This window comes from Narcine bancroftii, chromosome 3, assembly GCF_036971445.1.
Source record: "Narcine bancroftii isolate sNarBan1 chromosome 3, sNarBan1.hap1, whole genome shotgun sequence".
NCBI lineage: Eukaryota > Metazoa > Chordata > Chondrichthyes > Torpediniformes > Narcinidae > Narcine > Narcine bancroftii.
The window spans coordinates 72,643,590-72,658,465 of record NC_091471.1 but is presented as its reverse complement, the minus strand read 5'-3'; the positions used below and the strand labels follow the sequence as shown (position 1 = coordinate 72,658,465).

Below are 14,876 nucleotides of genomic sequence, written 5' to 3'. Positions count from 1 at the left end.
GGGCACTGTGGGAACTGCGCAGCACTGACCGAGTCATACTTTGACTTGAGCGTGTCATTACACTGGAGCTCAATCAGCTCCATTTGGAGGTTGGTTGGAGCACTTGTCACGTCAACCGCAAACGGATTGCTGAGTAGTTCAAATCTGCACTTCTGGGCTTCAAAGTCAGCAAATTGTCGGGAAATCCACACGAAGTACGCTTAGTTTTTCAGCAAATTCTGCACTGGGCAACACGGCAGGTGAGATCTGTTCTTTCATAATTTGGCAGCACAGAAAATGAGCCATGTTTCCCTGCAGCATCTGAGTCTCCCACAAGCACAACTTGGTTCTAAAAGCCCTCACTGCACTGTACGTCTGTAATGACATGCCCTCGTCCCTGAAGCTGCAGGTTTAGCGCATCGAGATGGCTCACGATGTCACACAGGAATGCCAGCTCACATTGAAACTTTTTATCCCTGAGCTCTGTTGTGTCTTTGCCTTCGCTCTCCATAAACAGACATATTTCTTCACGCAGCTCAAAGCATTTCTTCAGTACTTTTCCTCGGCTAAGCCATCGCACTTCTGTGTGATAGGGCACGTCTCCATATTCTGACCCTAACTCCTCCAGAAAGGACTTGAACTGGCAATGATTTAAATCTTTGGCTCTTATGAAGTTAACTACTCGAGTTACAGTGTTCATAATATGTTCCATTTTCAAGGCTTTGCCACACAAGGCTCCCTCGTGGATTATGCAGTGGTAATCTGTAAGCTCACCTGCATGATTCTCCTGCATCTTTTCCCAAATCCTGCCCATCAGTCCATTTTTCTGACCACGCATCGCAGGTGCGTCGTTAGTCCCACAAGTTTATCCCAAGGCAGCATCATTTAATTGAGACATTTGGACACCTCCTCGAAGATTTATTTTCATTAGTCCCACAAGTTTATCCCAAGGCAGCATCATTTAATTGAGACATTTGGAAACCTCCTCGAAGATTTATTTTCCTGTGGTTGTGCCATGCATGGATTTTAATCCTAAAAGTTCCTCTATAACAGAAAGTTTTGTGTCCACTCCATGGATGAATATTGATAGCTGGGCAGTATCTGATGTGTCGCTGCTCTCGTCTACAGCAATTGAGTATGCCATAAAATCTTTCCCCTTCTCCTTCAGTTGTTCTTGTAGAACAAGCACACAAGCTCACAAGCACGTGCAGCCACGGTGTTTCTGCTCAGGCTCACATTTAAAAACGCTTACTTTTTATCTGGGCAAATGACATCGCAAACTTTGAGGAGGCACTTTTTAACAAACTCTCCCTCCGTAAAGGGCCTGGCTGATTTGGCGATCTCTGCGGCCACAATAAAACTAGCCTTTACAGCAGCCTCACTTTGGAATTCTGGTTTGGTGAACATAGTTTGCTGTAAAACCAGACTTCTTTTCATCTCCTCCACCTTCTGGAGCTTTTGCTTCTCGTTCAGATCCTTATACATGTCCTGGTGTTTTGTTTCATAGTGTCGTGGTATGTTATATTCTTTAACTACAGACATGCTGGCTCCACACACAAGACAAACAGGTTTGTCTTTTAAAATGATGAACATATAGTTTGCCTCCCACCTGTCTTGAAAGGTCCTGATTTCTGTCTTTCGTTTGGCCATTTTTCGAAAGGGGTTTATTACATGTGAGTTCGGCGACAGGTCGCAGATGCTAATGAAAGTAGAGAGGAGGTGGGGGCGATTAGCGGGCTGACGGGTCAACGCATTTGCAAAGCATTCTGGGATTCGTAGTATTAGCTGTGCATGCGCTATACTGGCACGGCGGCCAGCGGGCCAGCTTTAATACATATTTGATATGATCTTGCGGGCCAAATATAATTATATCACGGGCCAAATTTAGCCCGCGGGCCTGAGTTTGACATATGTGTATTATCAGGATCCTCAAGAATACCAGAGCAATGTAATTATACATTATAGATTCATTTACAACATTTTCTGGCTTAAGATTAAACAGCTTGGGTGTGAGTAAGTTGAGACAATTTATTAATGTCTTGTGATGTCAAAAGATTTTTTTTATTGGACATGTACATCACAAGATGATTAGTCTTTGCAACTATTGTTCAACATTGCTTATATAATATTAATTGCTCCCAGAATAATTTTCCTTAATGTCTACAATCTTCAGTCACAAACCACAATTTTGGAACTAACATTTTTCTAACACAAATAATATCTATAATTTTATAATTAGCGAACCCCATATTCTGAATCCCCATCCCCCCACCCCCACTTTCCTCAAAACATCCGTTTCTCACACAAGGGTCTACTAAAAGTTATTATTTTATCATCAGTGACATTTGTATCAAAGGTACATGTTAATATACAAATTGTTACTTAACTAATTTGTTAAATAATTCACAATTGTACTGTCAATGAACTTTCAAATGGATACATATAAGAAAAAGGAATTAATGATGAAAAATCAGAACTGATGCCAATTAGTCAATAGAAGCAATAAACAGTCTGTATCATTAAAATTTTGTATCCTGAAGGGTTGGTGAGAATGAAAAGTACAAGATTCACCAACATTAAATGTTTTAACACCGGCTATATGGAAAATGAATGTCAATCACTTGGAGTTATATTCAGAAATGTGAATACCAAAATAGTAAAGAGCAATTATTTCTTACACTTCCACAGTTCTTCATTTGACACCTTTGTAGAATTCTGGCAATATTTAGAAATAGACCTTCAGTGGAAAAATAAAATTTAAACCTTCGCAGTCTTCTTCCTGTCTCTCTTTTAATTCTCCTCCAATTGAATTATTCTTGTGAATAATGAATTATCATTTTGAATATTCTTAATTGAACTATCATATATCTGATATTATTTTTGCACATAGTGTCTTTTAAAAGTCATGCATTCACAAGTCAAAAATCAAAGAAACTGCAGATGCTGGAAATCTGAAATTTAAATAAGTAAAATGTGAGAAACTCAACATCAGGCAGAATATATGGAAAGAAAAGCATAGATAATATTTCATTCTGAGGACTTTTCAACAGAACTGGGAAACTGAGGGAAAAAAAAGTTTGCAATTATAGAGCAAGTGAGAGAAAGATGGGTAAAATAAAAGTGGAACATATCTGACCAGGTCAGACCATGGCTTAATGTAAGAGTTAGAATTAGATGAAACTTCTTTGTTTTTGCTATATATTAATCATAGCAGAGCAACAGGACATGTTCAGTAATTCAGACTAAACTAACAGAAAAACAGACAAAAATTACAGGTGAATCACTGGCAGACATGGGCATTTATTATACAGAAGAAAAACAAAAGTTACCTAAACCTGAAATTGATAGCAAGTCTGGAAGGCTGGAAGACACAGATAGAAGATGGAGGTCTTGTTCCTCAAGCTTCCTTTCGACCTCATTTTGACAGAGCAAGATGTGAGGAGAGTTACGAGAGTGGAATTGAAGAGTTCAGCAACTTGAAACTCAGACTCATTCCCTCAGACAACACTCTGTGAAGCAATCCCCAATCTGTGTTTGGATTCTCCAATGTAAATACCATATTTTCAACAATTAATGCAGTACGTGGAACAGGTGAATTACTGCTTCACCCAATAAGACTGCCCCTGGATGATAGGAATGACGAGTTGAAAGGACAGGTATTCAATCCCTTACAGTTACATGGGAGCATACTACAAGACAAAGAGTGTTTTACTGGGACCAAAGTCACAGATGAACAAAGTTTTTTGGTTTGTTTTTAAAACACAAATATTTGAGAGAACCGAGCAAATGTTTTAATCCAGCAACAAAATACCAGCTTTTTTTATTTTAATTTTTTTAATTTACACATACAGCACAGGCCCTTCCACTCACAAGCCCATGCTGCCCAAATACCCCAATTAATCTACAACACCCCCCCGTACATTTTGAAGGAACTTTGTGGGAGAAAACAAGAGTATCAGAGGATATCCACTTAGACATGAGGAGAATGTAGAAACTCCTACTGTCAGCACCGTATTCTAACCCAGGTCTAAGGCGCTATAATAGCGTTGTGCTAACTGTGCCCCCTGATGCGATTTTATAAAGGCCCCATATGCCATTTCATGTGAAGGATGACAATCAAGAAGCATTATGAAGAGAGAATTGGAGAATTCTTCTAGTCAATACTCATTCTTTAACCAATCATGAAATCAGTCAAATCAGTTTCAGATCCATTTTGTTTATCATCACATGTACAGAGATACAATGACAAACTTATTTTTGGCCTCTACCCAGGTGGCCCATAGAACGGTCACCATTCTCCAGCTCAAAACTTACTGGACTGATCTTCAGCTGACCAGCAATTTGCCCAAAGCTTGTTAGCTGTTTTTCATTGCACCAACCATTTCTTCATCATGATTTCTGGCCCAATCTTCTTTAGGGTGGATGACTCTCACTTGACAAGACAGATCCAATGTTGCAGCAGGCCTCCAAGCCAAAATGGATGGCAGAAAATGTCAGACTCAGTTTAATAGATGTCAAGCTGTCATTGGAGTTTACAAGATTTTCATAATATACTGGACAACTATTTATAACCTTTAAACAACTGAACGAAATTCTCACAAAAAATTCAATGAATAAAGTTTACTTTAACGACCAGCAGCCATTTATTCCCCTTCATTTCAATGGCATCACTGCAAATTCATTGGGCAGATTTCCACAGTAGCTTGAGAAGTCAAAGAAAGTTTGTGTTGCCTATTGGAGTACATGGAAAGATGCACCAGAACAGACAGACCAAGCCTCACATTTAATCTGAAATAGAAGCCTGAACTTCAAGCTGCGAAAGTTCCAAATTTCTGCTCAGTTCAGCTAATAAATTTTCTCCACACCCATCACTGTGTGGCTTAGCACAATTCAAATTCCATCTGCAAACTTGCCGATGACATCACGGATGTTGGCATAATCACAGATGGCAATGAAGAAGCATGCAAGAGTGAGATAAATCACGATTTGAGTGGTGTCACAACAACAACCATTCACTTAACGTTAGCAAAATTAAGGAGTTGATTGTAGACTTCAGGAATGGGGAGCCAGGAGAACACAAACCAGTTCTCAGAGAGTGCAGCAGTGGGGAGGGTAAGAAACTTTGGATTTCTGGGTGCCAACATCTCTGAAGACCACTCCTTGACTATCATGTGGATGCAATCATGAAGAAGGCACACCAACAGCTATATTTCATCAGGAGTTTGAGGAGATTTGGTAGGTCACCAAAGACCCTTGCAAATTTCTACTGGTGTACTGTGGAAAGTATTCTGACTGGATGAATCACTCTGATATGGAGGTGCCAATGCACAGGACAGGTAAAGGTGACAGAGAGTTGAAAACTTAGCCAGCGCCATCATGGAAGTTAGTCTTCACTCCATTAAGGACATATTTAACAAGAAGTGTCTCAAGAAAGCATCCTCCATCATTAAGGACCCTCATCACCCAGGTCATAGCCTTTTCTCATTGTTACCATCAAGTAGGAGATACAGATGCCTTAAGGCACATACTCAACATTATAGAAACAGCTCCACCATCAGATTTCTGAACAGACAATGAACCTATAGCCACTATCTCATTTTTTCTCTTTTGTTGCACTAATTATTTATTTTTTTAAATCTTTTTCTTTGTAATTGCAATTTATCATAATTTTACAACTTGTTCTGAACAATACTGTTGCCTCAAAACAACAATTTTCATGACACCTGCATGACAATATACGAAATTCTGATTCCAAATGTTGGCTGATTTAAAAACAAATGGATCTGTCCATTGGATCTTGCTTTTTAAGTTATCACAGCATGAAAAACCTTATGAGCAAATTTACTGCTGCACTTTCAACAGTACTTTACATGGCCAACAAGAATCTGGGTATTGCTTCCAGACTATTTTGCCATTTGATTTTGAGTCTGCAAAAAAAGCAAAGATGAACATTCTTTGGTCTTTCTTCTGTGCACCACCTACGGCTCCTAGAACGCTTCCACCAGCGTTGTCTTCGCTCCATCCTCAACATCCATTGGAGCGCTGACATCCCTAACGTCGAAGTACTCGAGATGGCAGAGGTCGACAGCATCGAGTCCACGCTGCTGAAGATCCAGCTGCGCTGGATGGGTCACGTCTCCAGAATGGAGGACCATCGCCTTCCCAAGATCGTATTATATGGCGAGCTCTCCACTGGCCACCGTGACAGAGGTGCACCAAAGAAAAGGTACAAGGACTGCCTAAAGAAATCTCTTGGTGCCTGCCACATTGACCACCGCCAGTGGGCTGATAACGCCTCAAACCGTGCATCTTGGCGCCTCACAGTTTGGCGGGCAGCAGCCTCCTTTGAAGAAGACCGCAGAGCCCACCTCACTGACAAAAGGCAAAGGAGGAAAAACCCAACACCCAACCCCAACCAACCAATTTTCCCTTGCAACCGCTGCAATCGTGTCTGCCTGTCCCGCATCGGACTGGTCAGCCACAAACGAGCCTGCAGCTGACGTGGACTTTTTACCCCCTCCATAAATCTTCGTCCGCGAAGCCAAGCCAAAGAAAGATACCTATTGATTATGTTCGCCACCATGTATGAGAGTGCTAAGTGCACAAGCATTTTTGTGTGCTTTAAGCTGCTGTATTTTGAACAATCTGCTGAAGGTGATGATATCTTTCCCAAAGCAAATGAGCTCACCATCAGTTCTATGGTGACTACTAATGAAACACTGATGATCACTGTACAACTGAGGGATACAAAACTCACAAAACACAATGTACTTTTCTTGAAAGTAATGCAAAACAGATATCATAGCAATTGTTAACCTTCCAGACCTGGATCCACACCAATTCTGGACAAGCAATTCATCAGAAATTGTCATTTGAGAACTTTTCCAGCAGTAATTGCAAGACATTTATTTCTACTGTTGTTACCATCATTCTCAATTCCTCTCTTTGTCTATTCAGTTGCAATGTTTGCACTAGGCTTGCCTCGTGGTATCTTAGCCTCTTTCCAGCATTTAAATAGCAGGTGATAGGGTTATCAGGTTGTACAGTGATGATGTACAGAATAAGGCAGTTGATATTCAAGTAGATGCTGTGTGTTGTGAGGAAGAAAAGCAAAGATGCTCTCAATTCAGAGAGTGGGTCAATGCATGCAACTATGATGTTGGGGCCATTATAAATGTGGAAGTTATAAACCAGCAAGTTTTAATTCAATGTTGGGCAAGCCTTGAAGAAGATCCTGAGAAACCGGATTAACAACATTTAGAGAGGCAGAATCAGATTAGGAATAGTCAGCATGCCTTTGTCAAGAGACGGTCGTGTCTCACAAGGCTGATTGAATTATTTGAGGATGGAACAAAGCACATAGATGAAAGCAGAGTGGTGAATGTAGTGTATATGGGATTCAGTAAGGCATTTATAAGTTTCCCCAAGCGAAGCTCATTCAGAAAGTAAGGAGACATGGAATCCAAGGAAGCCTTGCTTTGAGGATACAAAATTGGCTTGCCCAGGGCGTGAGTGGGAGACGTGAAAGTATGTCTCTCCCGGAAGAACTAATTAATTCTAATTTTTTTGAAATTTTAAAAGATTAATAAGCTTTAGGAACTTACCTGCTAAGTTTTCAGTATGGCTTCAAAGAAGGGGAAGGCACACGACTTGAGCTGCAATGGCCCGCGTACAAGTGATACCAGCACCAGCACTCCGGGGAACTGGAGAAGATGGCTCCAGAGTCCAGAAGAGAACAATCATTCTGCAGCTTCTTCAAGAACAAATGCGTATGTGCGAACGTTCACACATGTACAGAACCAAACAAGCTTTTTCCCTGTCAGCAGCATTGTCTTGCAGGCTCAACCTCTTGTAGAATTGGAGACAGATTCTGAAGTTCATGGGAGTGATTGAGAAGAACAAAAAGCACAACTGGTACAAGGTATTGAAACTAAGCAAGTTAAGATTCCTGAAGCTAGAAATCAAGGCATGGGCAAACAAGAGCAAACTTTTATATTGAATCAATTGCAATTAATGAGAAAGAAAATTGATATGCAATTTGTATCTGTAAGACGTGATGTTAATACACAATTTGAATATGTTCAAGGGGAAATGATAAGAATTAAGGAGGAAATGAAAAAATACACTAAAGTGGTTGATAAAGTTAAATTTCAAGTGGAACAATACAAAGATGCAGTTAATAAAATGGAAGACTGTTATGGCACGGGATATGCAGCGGAAATAGCTTTTGCAAAAAATTAATATACTGGAAAATCATAGCTGGAGAAATAACTTGAAGATTGTTGGGTTGGTTGAAGACTATAAAGGTTCTAATCTTGTACAATTTTTTTCAAAATGGATCCCGGAAGTTCTGGGTCCTAAGAATTTTCTGTTTGAAATTAAATTGGATAGAGCATGTAGGGCCAATAAAAGAAGCCATTACCGAGTCAAGCCCCAAAGTCTTTCCTGATTAGAGGTTTACATCATCGGGTTAAAGAGACAATACTGCGAGTGACTGTCCAAAATGCCTGAAAATATCAAGACCAATTAATTATGGCTAAAAAGAGGGTTTTTTTTAAATGCGGATTTAAGTATGATGGCAGTGAAAAGAAGAAAGGAGTTTAACCCTGCCAAAAAAGGATTCAAGTTTTCTTTTCAAAATACAGTTATACTTAAAGTGATTTTTGTGAAAAAATCAGGTACAATTCTATGCAAATGAGATGTAAGCTTTGGAGTTTGCAAATTCTCTTCCAAATATTAAACAAAATCAACAATCAGAACTTGGTTTCATCAGATCAACCTGAGGTGACATAAGTTGCAGGAAAAGTTTTGACGCAGCAAGAAAATGAAGAGTTCAACGATGATCAAGTGAATAGAGAGATTGAAGAGGCTGCCTATACCTACAAATGATTTGTTTCTTACTTATTTTATGTAGGGAATGTTCTTTCGGGGTGTGGGGGGGTGTGTGGATGGAAGTTTTTTCCTTCTCCTTCCATAACCATGTGCCATCTTTTGGCGAGGGCCACTGTATACAATAGTGGAGGCTAGTACTGGCCCTTTTGTAGCAGTACTTTTTCTTATGGTTTTTTTTCAGATTTTTCTTCTTTTTATCTCTTTCTTTTTTCCCATTTTCTTTTATTCAATGAAGATGTCAAGTGTGATTGATAGATTTAGGGTGTTTGGGTCCAAAAGGAGGGGGAAGGAGAGTTCTGAATTTTTAGAAAAATGTCTGTTAGTATCATATTAAACTTAGTGAGTTTTAATAAAAATGGGCTTAATAACCCAATTAAGAAAAAAGGGGTGTTAGCTTAAATAAAATGAATGAAAGCTGATATTGTTTTTTGCAAGAGACCCATTTAACAGAGAAAAAAACATCAGAAATTAAAAAGAGATTGGGTAGGTCAAGTGGTAGCCTCAACGTTTAATTCGAAAGCAAGAGGTATTATGATATTGATCAAGAAGACTTTATCTGTTAAAATTCAAAAAGTGGCTATGGATCCTGTGGGGAAATTTGTTTTGATTCATTGTCAAATTTATTCTGAAATGTGGACACTTATGAGTATTTATGCTCCAAATGTACATGACGGAGGCTTTATTCATGGTATTTCTATGCATTTAGCTGAAATTCATGAGAAGGTTTTGATAGGAGGGGATTTTAATTGCTGTCTTGAGCTGGTGTTGGTAAGATCAGTTGTAAGTTCAAAGGCAGTAAAGAGGATTGAGTTTCATGAAAGAACTGAATTTGATAGATATTTGGCGGAGGTTAAATCTGAAGGAAAGGGACTATTCTTTTTATTCATATTGGCATGATTCTTATTCGAGAAAAGATTTATTTTTAATATCAGCACAATTGCAAGGAAGAATTATGTATACAGAGTATAAGACTAGGATTTTATCTGATCTCTCACCACTTCTGATGACATGTTTGGTCCCTGAGAACGAAAAATCATTTTATAGGTGGAGATTTAATTCTACATTGTTGAAGAGGGTGGATTTTTGAGATTTTATAAGAGAACAGATTCAAGGTTTTCTGGAAATAAATTCTAGCTCAGTAGACAATAAATTTGTTCTTTGGGATGATTTGAATGCATATTTACAAAGTCAAACCATAAGTTATACAGCAAAAATGAAGAAAGATTATATGAAAGAGGTTGACCAATTGGAAAAGGAAATAGAAGATTTGGAAAAGTATTTACAAAGGAAGACTTCTGATGAGAAAAGGAAGAATTTAAAAACAAAAAAAAACAATAATACAATTCAGACTTTTAGAACAGAAAAATTAATTGAGAGAACTAAACCAAGGTATCATTAATTAGGAGAAAGGGCTCATAAATTTCTTGCTTGGCAGTTGAAAAAGGAACTTCTAAAAAAAATTAATACTATTAAAAAGAATTCTACGAAGATTACCTATAAACCTCAAGAAATTAATGATTCATTCAAAGATTTTTTATTTCAATGTATATAGATCTCAGACTACTTGTGAGGAGACTAAAATTGCGATTTTTAAAAAAAATCACAAATAAGTTTATCTAGTTTGAATATCAGGATCAAAGAAATGTAGATGCTCCCTTTATGGAAAGAGAAGTTAGTGAAGTGTTGAGCTCATTGAAGAGAGGTAAGTCACCAGAGAAGGATGGTTTTCTGTCTGAATTTTTTAAAGAAATTTAAGGAGGAAATGAAAAAATACACTAAAGTGGTTAACACCTCCTTTCATGGAGGTGTTAAAGCAAGCAGCGGAATCCCATTCTCTACGGCAATCTTTTTCAAATCCAATTATTAGAATAATAACAAAGAAGGATAAATATCTATTAAAGCCTGCATATTATAGATATCATTATTGAACAGGGTTTGCTAAAAAGCAACAATCTGATGACAATGTTGATTAGTTTAATAAATTTAGCTCAAAAAAAAGGGGTGTCTTAACTGTGGCAGTAGTTTTAGGTGCAGAGAAGGTTTTGATAGGTTAGAATGGAATTTTTTGTTCAAGGTATTGGAAAAGTTTGGTTTTGGACGGACATTTTTAAATTGGATCAAAACTTTATATAAAAATCCATCTGCAAAATTGGTGACTAATGACAAATTTATACCTCTTTTCAATTAACTAGATCAAGTAGACAGGGATGTCCTTTATCACCAGCTTTGTTTATTTTGGCAATAGAGTCTTTAGCGGAGTTAATAAGACAAAATTTTAAAATTAAGGGTAATAAGGAGAATACAAAATAAATTTGTCTGCTGATGATGTTTTAGTTTATTTGACAGACGCTATGAATTTGTTGCATCAATTACGTACAAATTGGAAGAAAATGGTGGAATAACTGGGTATAAGATTAATTGGGACAAAAAATGAAATTTTGCCCTTATTTAAGGGTAATTTTACTCAATGTAGAAAGGCCACTCAATTTAGGTGGCCAGATGCTAGAATTAAATATTTAGGTATTAGGGATGACATTGATTTAAATAATTTATATAAATTGAACAATTTACCATTTCTCAATAAAATTAAGGTGGATTTGAATAGGTGGAATAATTTACATATAACTTTTGTAGGTAGAGTTAATTGTATTAAGATGAATATCTTCACTAGAGTTCAATATTTTTTTCCAGTCAATCTCCATCTCAATTGTTCAGAAAATTTTTAAGGATTTAAATACGAATGTTCCTAAGTTCTTATGGAAAGGGAAAATGGCGAGGGTTTCTTTGGAAAAATTGACTTGGAAATTTCAATTGGGAGGTTTACAACTTCCTCACTTTAAGAATTATTATAAAGCAGCTTAATTGAGATTTATTAGTGTATTGTTTGGTGTAAATAAAATTCCTGCTTGGGTTAATTTACTTGTAATTTATTTACAAAATGGAATTCAAAATTGTTGATGGGAAGCAGACACAAACCAGTTTTGAAATATTTGATTGAATGATTGAATTATGGAATAAAATAAAATAGATTATGAAATAGGCTTAATTTCATGAAAAATGACTTTATGTCAAAATAGACATTCGATTTTCTTTGTGTACCTGGATGTTGAGCACCTGGGTGTTGAGAAAATAGAGGATCGATTTGAAGCTGGAAGATTTATTACTTTTGAATGAATGAAGAATTAACTTAATGTACCAAATAATACTTTTTTTCTTAAGACTTTTTTTACTGATAAGATAGGTCCAAGTTTGACATTAACTAACCAGAGTGAATTGGAATTATTGATTCGTTATAGTAATGTAAATAAATGTATCTCTGTAATGTATAATTTACTTAAAAAGTAAGCCCCTAAAATAGGGGTGCATAAATTGAGATTAAGATGAGAAACAGATTTAAATAGGCAAATAGATGAGAAAGATTGGATGCAATTATGTAGAGATAATATGATAAAAATTATTAATGTTAGATGCAGGTTGATTCAATACAATTTTTTATATCAGTTATATTTAACTCCTCAAAAATTATAAAAAATGAAACATACATTATCAGATTTAGGTTTTAAATGTGGTCAAGAGGTTGGATCATTTCTACATTCTACTTGGAAATGTCCTAAAGTTAAACATTTCTGGCTGGAAGCTGGAAAATTTTGGAACAAATAACAGGGGTTCAGTTCCCACAGGATCCAATGTTATTTTTGTTAAGTAATAGTAAGACTATTAGACTTAAATTGAAATTAACGATGTATCAAGTGAATTTGTACAAATTGCTTTCACAGTTTCTAGGAAATGTACAGCTATTAATTGAAAATCAGATACAGATTGAGGGATGGAGAGAAGGCATACCCAACTTCACAGCTGTATTCCTCTTGAGAAGATTACTTATAATTTATGAAATTAATATCAGATATTTTGGAAAATATGGTGCTGTGGCGGTGCACATCCTCATGGCGAACCGGCCCCGTTTGTATTGCCACGTGGCGGGGCAGCCATGGGGAAATGGCATCGTCAGAGATTTCTCTCTGATTCCAGCATCCCTTCCAGTGCGCACCCTGGGCAGCGATTATGATGTCACAATGCACCAGGTGACTGAGTTCATGCTGCCCTTAAAGGGGCGTGCTGAATTTGAATAAAAAGTCGTTAACGACCCTCAACGTGGTGGTTGTGTTTCTCCCACTGCTCACACCGCCACAGTGCCCAAATTTGAAAAATGTGGGTATAAATGTTTAAAAAACTCTCTGGAGACCCCACCTTTTAGTAACCTCCAGCATCATTATATTATTAAAAACTTTACGATATATAGTTTATCCTCTTGACATTCTCCAATTTTTCTTTCTTCTATTTTGGTGGTTTGGGGAGGGTTTTGGTGTAATTTTTGAAAACTTTTACTTTTAAATACAGTATATTCATTTATCAAGTTTTATCAAAAAAACAAACAAAAGTAGCAAATCAACTGCAATGAAATTGATTTTGCAGATTTACAAATAACATATGGTATAGTAGCAATACTACTTAATTCTAAATCTAATAAATGATAATACATACAACATTATAAGAAATAATTAAGAAAAATTGAAAAGAAAAAACAATAAAACCCACAGCAATCTCAGGTAAGACAACTGTTATGAGCCCAGAGGACCCCAAATCCCAGCAGCAATAGATATTCACCAAGACAAATGGTTATTTAAAAAGTTGCTTTTAATTATCTTTAAACATGAAAATAGAATCAAACTTTAACTTATCACTATTGACTTACTTAACCAAAATTAACCCCCTTCTAATTCTAAGCGCACATACATGTAACGTGTGTGTACATTCAGAAAAGTTATTAGGTTAATAGTCCATTCTCACTTCTCATTCCTCCAAGCTCACTGGTTGCAGGCAATTCTTATACTGTGTACAGAATTTAACATTTATAAAGTTCACCAGGCTTTGGTGCTTGAAAGGGAAATGGTTACCATTCAGGAAGGTTCTTGTCGGTTTTCAGAGAGAGAGATTTGTTGTTCCAGGTCACCCTGAACTGATTTACTTCCATCAGCCACTCCAGCGTCTTGCTGATGAAACTTGCCCCTTCAGAGTTGTCCAGATAATAACCACTTACTTTCAGGTCACCACAGAGTTCCTTTATGTTTCTCTTATTTCAAGTGAAACATGAGACAGCCAGTCCTCTCCCCTTGCATGAACCACAAGGGCTTTGACCAGGCCGTCTTACAAATGGGCTTTCCATAAGCTTGCCAGCTTGTCATGTTTCAGTCCCAGCTGCTTCTGCTGGCTGTAACACTGTACAAATGATCTCTGAGTCTGTATGTATGTCTCGATCTCGATCTCTCTCTCTCGATCTCTCTCGATCTCTCTCGATCTCTCTCGATCTCTCTCGATCTCTCTCGATCTCTCTCGATCTCTCTCGATCTCTCTCGATCTCTCTCGATCTCTCTCGATCTCTCTCGATCTCTCTCGATCTCTCTCGATCTCTCTCGATCTCTCTCGATCTCTCTCGATCTCTCTCGATCTCTCTCGATCTCTCTCGATCTCTCTCGATCTCTCTCGATCTCTCTCGATCTCTCTCGATCTCTCTCGATCTCCTCGATCTCTCTCGATCTCCCTCGATCTCTCTCGATCTCCCTCGATCTCTCTCGATCTCCCTCGATCTCTCTCGATCTCCCTCGATCTCTCTCGATCTCCCTCGATCTCTCTCGATCTCCCTCGATCTCTCTCGATCTCCCTCGATCTCTCTCGATCTCCCTCGATCTCTCTCGATCTCCCTCGATCTCTCTCGATCTCCCTCGATCTCTCTCGATCTCCCTCGATCTCTCTCGATCTCCCTCGATCTCTCTCGATCTCCCTCGATCTCTCTCGATCTCCCTCGATCTCTCGATCTCCCTCTCTCTCTCGATCTCCCTCTCTCTCCTCGATCTCCTCTCTCCCTCGTCTCTCTCTCCCTCGGTCTCTCTCTCCCTCGGTCTCTCTCTCCCTCGGTCTCTCTCTCCCTCGGTCTCTCTCTCCCTCGT

The 14,876-nt window shown here is 38.0% G+C and overlaps 1 protein-coding gene and 1 long non-coding RNA gene across 5 annotated transcripts in view; one reads left to right on the top strand and one right to left on the bottom strand.

Moving 5' to 3' along the window:
• LOC138757253 (protein unc-13 homolog B-like) overlaps positions 1–14,876 on the bottom strand; it is a 615,971-nt gene that overhangs the window by 522,734 nt on the left and 78,361 nt on the right. Inside the window, exon 1 of one of the 4 annotated variants that reach the window (XM_069924288.1) lies at positions 12,715–12,826. The exons of the other annotated variants lie outside the window; for them this stretch is intronic. The gene's annotated coding sequence lies outside the window, so the exon portion shown is untranslated. Of the gene's footprint in view, positions 1–12,714; positions 12,827–14,876 lie in introns of those variants that run through there. 4 annotated transcript variants of the gene reach the window in all.
• Positions 1–14,876, top strand: part of LOC138757255 (uncharacterized) — a 701,670-nt gene that overhangs the window by 666,057 nt on the left and 20,737 nt on the right. The window lies entirely within an intron of this gene.